The sequence below is a fragment of the Nelumbo lutea genome, chromosome 1, assembly GCF_056320005.1.
Source record: "Nelumbo lutea isolate HS-2025 chromosome 1, American lotus-T2T, whole genome shotgun sequence".
In the NCBI taxonomy this organism is placed as follows: Eukaryota; Viridiplantae; Streptophyta; class Magnoliopsida; order Proteales; family Nelumbonaceae; genus Nelumbo; species Nelumbo lutea.
The window spans coordinates 35,485,630-35,491,629 of record NC_142684.1 but is presented as its reverse complement, the minus strand read 5'-3'; the positions used below and the strand labels follow the sequence as shown (position 1 = coordinate 35,491,629).

Below are 6,000 nucleotides of genomic sequence, written 5' to 3'. Positions count from 1 at the left end.
TGCCAGCTAGGAGTGACCGGATCGCGCTACATCAAATTTAGTTTCTGATTTTTGCAAGAAAATATCAGAAATAATTTGTACTCACCTCCCTTGTACGATCCAAAGAGTTGGATTGCAATTTTGTTGAAAACTGTGTTACTAAACCGGCCTCATTCCAAGCTGCGCCATCTTCAGTGGAGGATGATTATGGGATTTAGTTAGGGTGTAACTACCACTTTGGGAGTTACATTTGTGGAATTTGTATAAGGTATTCTTCTTCCTCTAGTTTGGTGTCAAATCTTGTCCGTTTTCGGTGCAAGAACAGTCCTTGAAAAGTGCAGTTTTTCTAAAACTGAAAATTCAATTCCTAGAAGGTAAAAGAAATTTTTTGAATTTTCGTCCAACCATCCAACATGGTTCGGTCATCCATATGATGGATTACACTTTCCTTCAGTATCATTATTCAATATGGGATTAAATGCAACTTTTTAGTTTTACCCATTTGTCTCTAAGGTTTAGGGCATAACTGAAGATTGATCCATGTTTAGTATTTTTCATAAACACCCACTTGTTGTACCTTGGATCTAGCCCTTGCAACTAAGACAAGTTACTCCACCATTTTAGTAGTACATTAGTATCAACCTTGTTAGGATAAACTCTCCAAGTTTATCCAATGACCGAGAACATTCTAAACTAACATAAGTCTCATAAATGTTTAATTTAAGGGGTAATACACAAAACATACCAATCACAAGTATGAAATAATAATGATCTAATTTTATTAAACATAAAATTCATAATACATCAATTTGATTGGAACTAAGGGCATACATTGTCTAACACTCGGCTTATTATTTTCCAAGTGGTCAATCCTCTCACTTTTTGGAATTTGGTTCTGACGGTACCCAAATGTCTCATAACCTCAATGATGCAATTGTTGAGGATGCAAACCTTATTACCTAGGATTTCTAACGCATCGCCATCTTTATACTCCAACGGTACTTCAAGGACTACTGGGTGTTTGTCTTCCGTCATGTCTTCAAGGATGAGAGATTGGTCATTCCTTATTATTGTCATCTTTATGTCCAGGATGACAATCAGAGATTCTTAATGTAAGTTTGAGGTGGGAAGCATTGAGGATATCTACCTAAAGTATGGTAGATGGCGGTGGTGGTGGTCTCTAAGGAGATTGAGGACAAGAAAGCATAAGGTTGAAAGAGGTAAGGGCTCTAGAGAGGCAGAGCTCACACAGGGTTTTAGTAATGGATTTATGTGAAGGTCCTCGGGAGTTCTAGGGATCTCCTAAAGGAGGAAAGTTTTCCTACTTTTGGAAAGGTAATCCCAAGTTAGTGCTAACATAGGCCATATATTGGAAAGTATATGACTGATGTACAAATACAAGGCTAAATCATGAGGCTATAAAGAGAGGTGTGTGGTCCATATCGCAAGGATGTGAGGGTTTGCAATGTGAAACTGGAATTCTATAGTGCATTTAATAAGTTTTGTTGTGATGTGACTTCTTACGAGAATGCGTTGGGAATCTACATTATTGATGCATTATTTTGTTGTGGCATCCCTCTATACTAAGAATTTGTAATGGCAAATTATTGTCTTATGGGGAATAGAACTTGGCATCGTTATAGTGAAGTCTTCTGTCCTTAAGCTGGTTGCTTATAGGAACTTTTTAGAGGTCCTGTCCTTAAGCTGGTTGCTTATAGGAACTTTTTAGAGGTCCCACCTTGCAAGTAGGGTGGAACCTAATCCCATGTACTTGCAAACCAATTTTTTTCCTAGTTGAGAGTCAATGGTTCAATTGTCTAAGTCAAGTGGGTCAATTCATAATGTTAGACAACAAAAATTAGAAATAGATAAAAATACAAATATTGTAGAAAATATAAAAATTTCTAGAAAAAAATTGGAGGCATCTGTAATATTGTACATTCACCATATTAAAAAAAATTGTGAAAGCAAGAGTTATATTTATATTAATGATGTAATATTATAAATTGCCAACAACATTTTACAAACAACTTTTTAAATTAAATGAAAATAACTCCACCAATACACTATGCTACAATTAATTGTCTTTGCTACAATGGTTTTTCACATGGAAACAAATTATTATTATTGTTGTTGTTGTTGCTATCCAAAATTACCAAGTGCAATGCATTTATACATTTAGGGCTTGTTCATTTGCTCTTAAGCCTGACATCTGAAAGTGTAATAATTACATTAAGAGGTATATTGGTATTGATGAACTTTTCTTTCCTTTGAACTTTGAATGCAGGGAATGTTGTTATAAATTATGTATTTTTTGGGGTATCATTAGAAAACAAAAAAATTGTATGATTGCACTTTAAGAGATAAGAGATAAGAGGAATTGAACAACCAATTTTCTCTTTAAGTTTAAAGATTCATCATAAGAGATAAGAGTTAAGAGGAAATGAATAGGCCCTTACTCATATCAGAAAAAAAAAGTGGGCATTACTTTGGAAGCTTTTTGTTGTTTATTGCAACATATCAAAGTATTGTGAAATCTCCTACAACAAACACGTACCCATGATTCATAAGTCATGACTATGTGCAATCAATGGTGCAACTTGAGTGGACTTGGGTTAAGCATTTAACAAAAATTGAATGGGTCGAACTTAAAAGCTTGAGCCTAAAGCAATGTAAAATACTAACTTGAGCCAACCCAAGTTGCACCTCAAGGTGTACGATGTAAGTTGGGCGAGTTATGCGGAATTTAAGCTCAATTGAGGCCAACCCTTATAATTGGGTTTAAAGCCTAAATATGGACTTAACTTGAGGTCAATACCCATTTGTCCAACCCAAGTCCAACCCATACTAAATTTTGATTCACTTGAATTGGGTTCACGCTTGGGTCAAGTTTGCGTTGGGTCAATCATCCCACACTAAAATATGACATAAATGTACTTGTTTATTTATGCATGTTTGTACACAAATATGCATCTTTATATGCACACTTGTATGTATATACAAGGATCAAAGTATTAGTATCGAGCATCGTATCAAACAACTTAGGGCCCATTTGGCAAGTCTTTTTTGCATAGTTTGCCGTTTGTTTAGAAGCCCGATAAACTAATTTTCGATCTTTTCCCGTTTGGTTCACAGTAGATTTAGCTGCCAAAAGCTTATGCATCGAGAAGACACGAGAAACCCATTTTGGGCTGATTTCAGGAATCTCCAACCATAGCTTCTGAGCTTTTACGCCCTCTCAGGGCTTCCTCGTACGTGTGCAAATGCTCACATGCACACCAAAATGAACAATAGCCTCTCGACAAATTCCCCAAAACCCTCAACCACTTGTATACCCTCACATGCACCCACTCTCTCATGTTACAACTCTCGCAAGTTCCTCTTCTCCTTCTCCTCTACTTCCTCCTCTTCCTCCTCCCCTTTCTTCTTCTTCTTCTTCTTTTCGCCATTGTTGTCCCTTCCTTTTACCTCCCTTGCTTCCTCTCTCTTCTACCGCCACTTCCACTACATCTTATTCCATTGATTTTTCAATTTTTTATAGGAGATTACAAATCATTCAGTACTCGGTTTTCTCACGGCGGTGATCGTCTGTCGGTCAGTTCGTGGTTTGTGTATGTACAACTCACATCACCATTTGGATTGTTAGTTTTTTTTTTTTTTTCATTCTTTGTGGCTTGATATGGATTAAAGTGAGCAGATCAATTCCATTTTCTTGTTAATCAAATTGTTTTCTGTTTGTGTTCTATATGGATTAATTTGAATGCATCCTTCCATTTTGTTGTGTTATGTATGGATTAATGTGAACACATCTGTTCCATTTTGTTGTGCTATGTATGGATTAAAGCAAATATGGTAGTGTGGTTTGTGGTTTGATATGGGAACCACTGGTTTTTTGTGTTTATACTCATCTGTATTGTTCTAAAAAATGAATGTCGACCTACGAGCTTGTGTATGTATCCTAAGAGCCTTGCCCCAACAATCCAAATGCAAAATCACTAATACCTGAGTAATTGTCATTTGGGCCATTGTGACCCAACCATGATGGGCCAAGTGACAAATATGCACTAAGTAGCCCACATCAGTAATGTGCATATCCGAGCAATGCCAATTGGTCTTCAGACTGATATGGTCTTTCAACAGCTCAATGAATAATCACTATTACCAAACAATCTTTGGGCTGCTTAGATCTTGAGTCAAAAGCTCAATGTGTCTTTTGTATGCTAGAGCTACTAGAAGATCTTCCTAGAAAGACTTGCCAAACAGGCCCTTAGTTATGGATATAAATACAAATACACTTCAGAAATGCGTGGATAGAAATGAAATATATGGAAACACTTGGATATGCTAGGCAAATGCTTACAAATCACATAAATATAGTTAGACTTGTTAATGGGCCAAGCTCGGGCTTGGCTTTTGCCAAAATTTGAATGGGGCCTAGTGCGAAGCCCAAACCTGACACAGTGTAAGTTAGGCTTGAAGCCCGGCCCGTGAATACCTATTAATAAGGTATAAACACATGAGAAATAAACACTTTAACAAATTGTATGAAGAGAGAAACATTACAATCAACAATACTAGGACTCTAGAGCATCGACACATCATACAATACCACTCTATTTCGATTTTTATACTTGTACTTTTCAATTATCATTCTATTTCGATAATCAATACGTTATCATGTTTAACAAATAATTGTTTTATTTTACGTATACTTGTAAAATAAATCATATAAATCATTTAAAGCTGATAAAATAAATTATTTTATAGTTTTTTGGGGAAACTTAATCTTACATTATGTTTTTATATAATAATTTTATTTTTTTCCATTTTAGTTTTTATAATTATAATTTTATATTTTCTATTAATTTTGTTGAAAATTTTATTTATTTAGTTTTTATATAATAATTTTATTTTTTTCCAAATAATAAATTTGTTTTCATTTTTAACATATAATTACATGTAAAATAAAACATATAAATCATTCAAGGTAGATCAAATATATTATTTTTATAATTTATAGTTTATATTAACATTTTGGGGAAAGCTAAAATTTAAATTATTTGTTCTATTTTTTTTAATTCTAATTTTTAATTTTTATTAAAATTGAAAGACAATCCAAAAGCAATCAATATGTAATTTTGTCAAACTAAGGGCCCGGTTGGCTTGTCTTTCCATGAGGTCTTTCGGTTATTTACAAGCCAAGCAAACCGGTTTTCGGTCTATTCCCATTTGGTTCACGAAAGATCTAATCGTCAAAAGCCGGAGCACCAAAAAGACGCGAGAAACACATTTTGGGCTGTTTTTGGGAAGTTCCAAATGAAGCTTTTCGTGTCTTTCGCATTTTATTCTCGCACAGAAAGACACAGAAAGACGTGTATATGCCAAACTAATTTCGGGCTGCTTAGATTTTCATGCAAAAGTTCAATGAATTTTTTGACTGTGAGAAGTAGAAAAGATCTTCCCAAAAAGATTTGCCAAATGGACCCTAAGTATTAATGCGTGTGGAACCATATGCCGATACACATGACTCATGAGATACAATACCTATTCGTGACGTATCCTATCCATGATCCCATGATCGTGGATATGGATGATTGATATTCGGTCTGGCCAGATTTGCACCGCTCTTGGCTACTAATGGTTAGGTCTGGGCTCAAACTAAAAATTAAAGAAAGCATACCTTTAGCCCCGGCCCCAGCCCGAGGACCGAAAACCCAAGCCTGTAAAATTGCGGGATGGATCGCTCCGGGCTCGGCTTGGCCCCCTCTCCGCTCCACCAAGTTGCACCCCTACCATGGCGCAAGCAACATGGAAATTTCCTCTTTTGGTTCTGGTTTATGCTAAAACTTCAACACTAGCAGTAGGGCATTTTAGTCATTATACAGAAGCCAATAAAATGTGTCTTGGGCAATTTATATAAGGTAAGACCGTAGCAGCAAGAAGAAACAACAGGGGAGACCGTGGACGAGAATCTGCAGTTCGAGCGGCTGAGCGAGCACCGAGGTGAGCTTCTCTTCCTCC

The 6,000-nt window shown here is 35.9% G+C and overlaps 1 protein-coding gene across 3 annotated transcripts in view; it reads left to right on the top strand.

The window, feature by feature from the left end:
* Positions 1-5,669: 5,669 nt before the first annotated feature.
* Positions 5,670-6,000, top strand: part of LOC148874256 (zinc finger CCCH domain protein) — a 60,980-nt gene continuing 60,649 nt past the window's right edge. For 2 of the 3 annotated variants that reach the window (XR_016100094.1, XR_016100100.1), the window contains exon 1: positions 5,670-5,982. The gene's annotated coding sequence lies outside the window, so the exon portion shown is untranslated. The remainder of the gene's footprint in view (positions 5,983-6,000) is intronic. The other variant, XM_088947929.1, reaches the window with a different exon arrangement.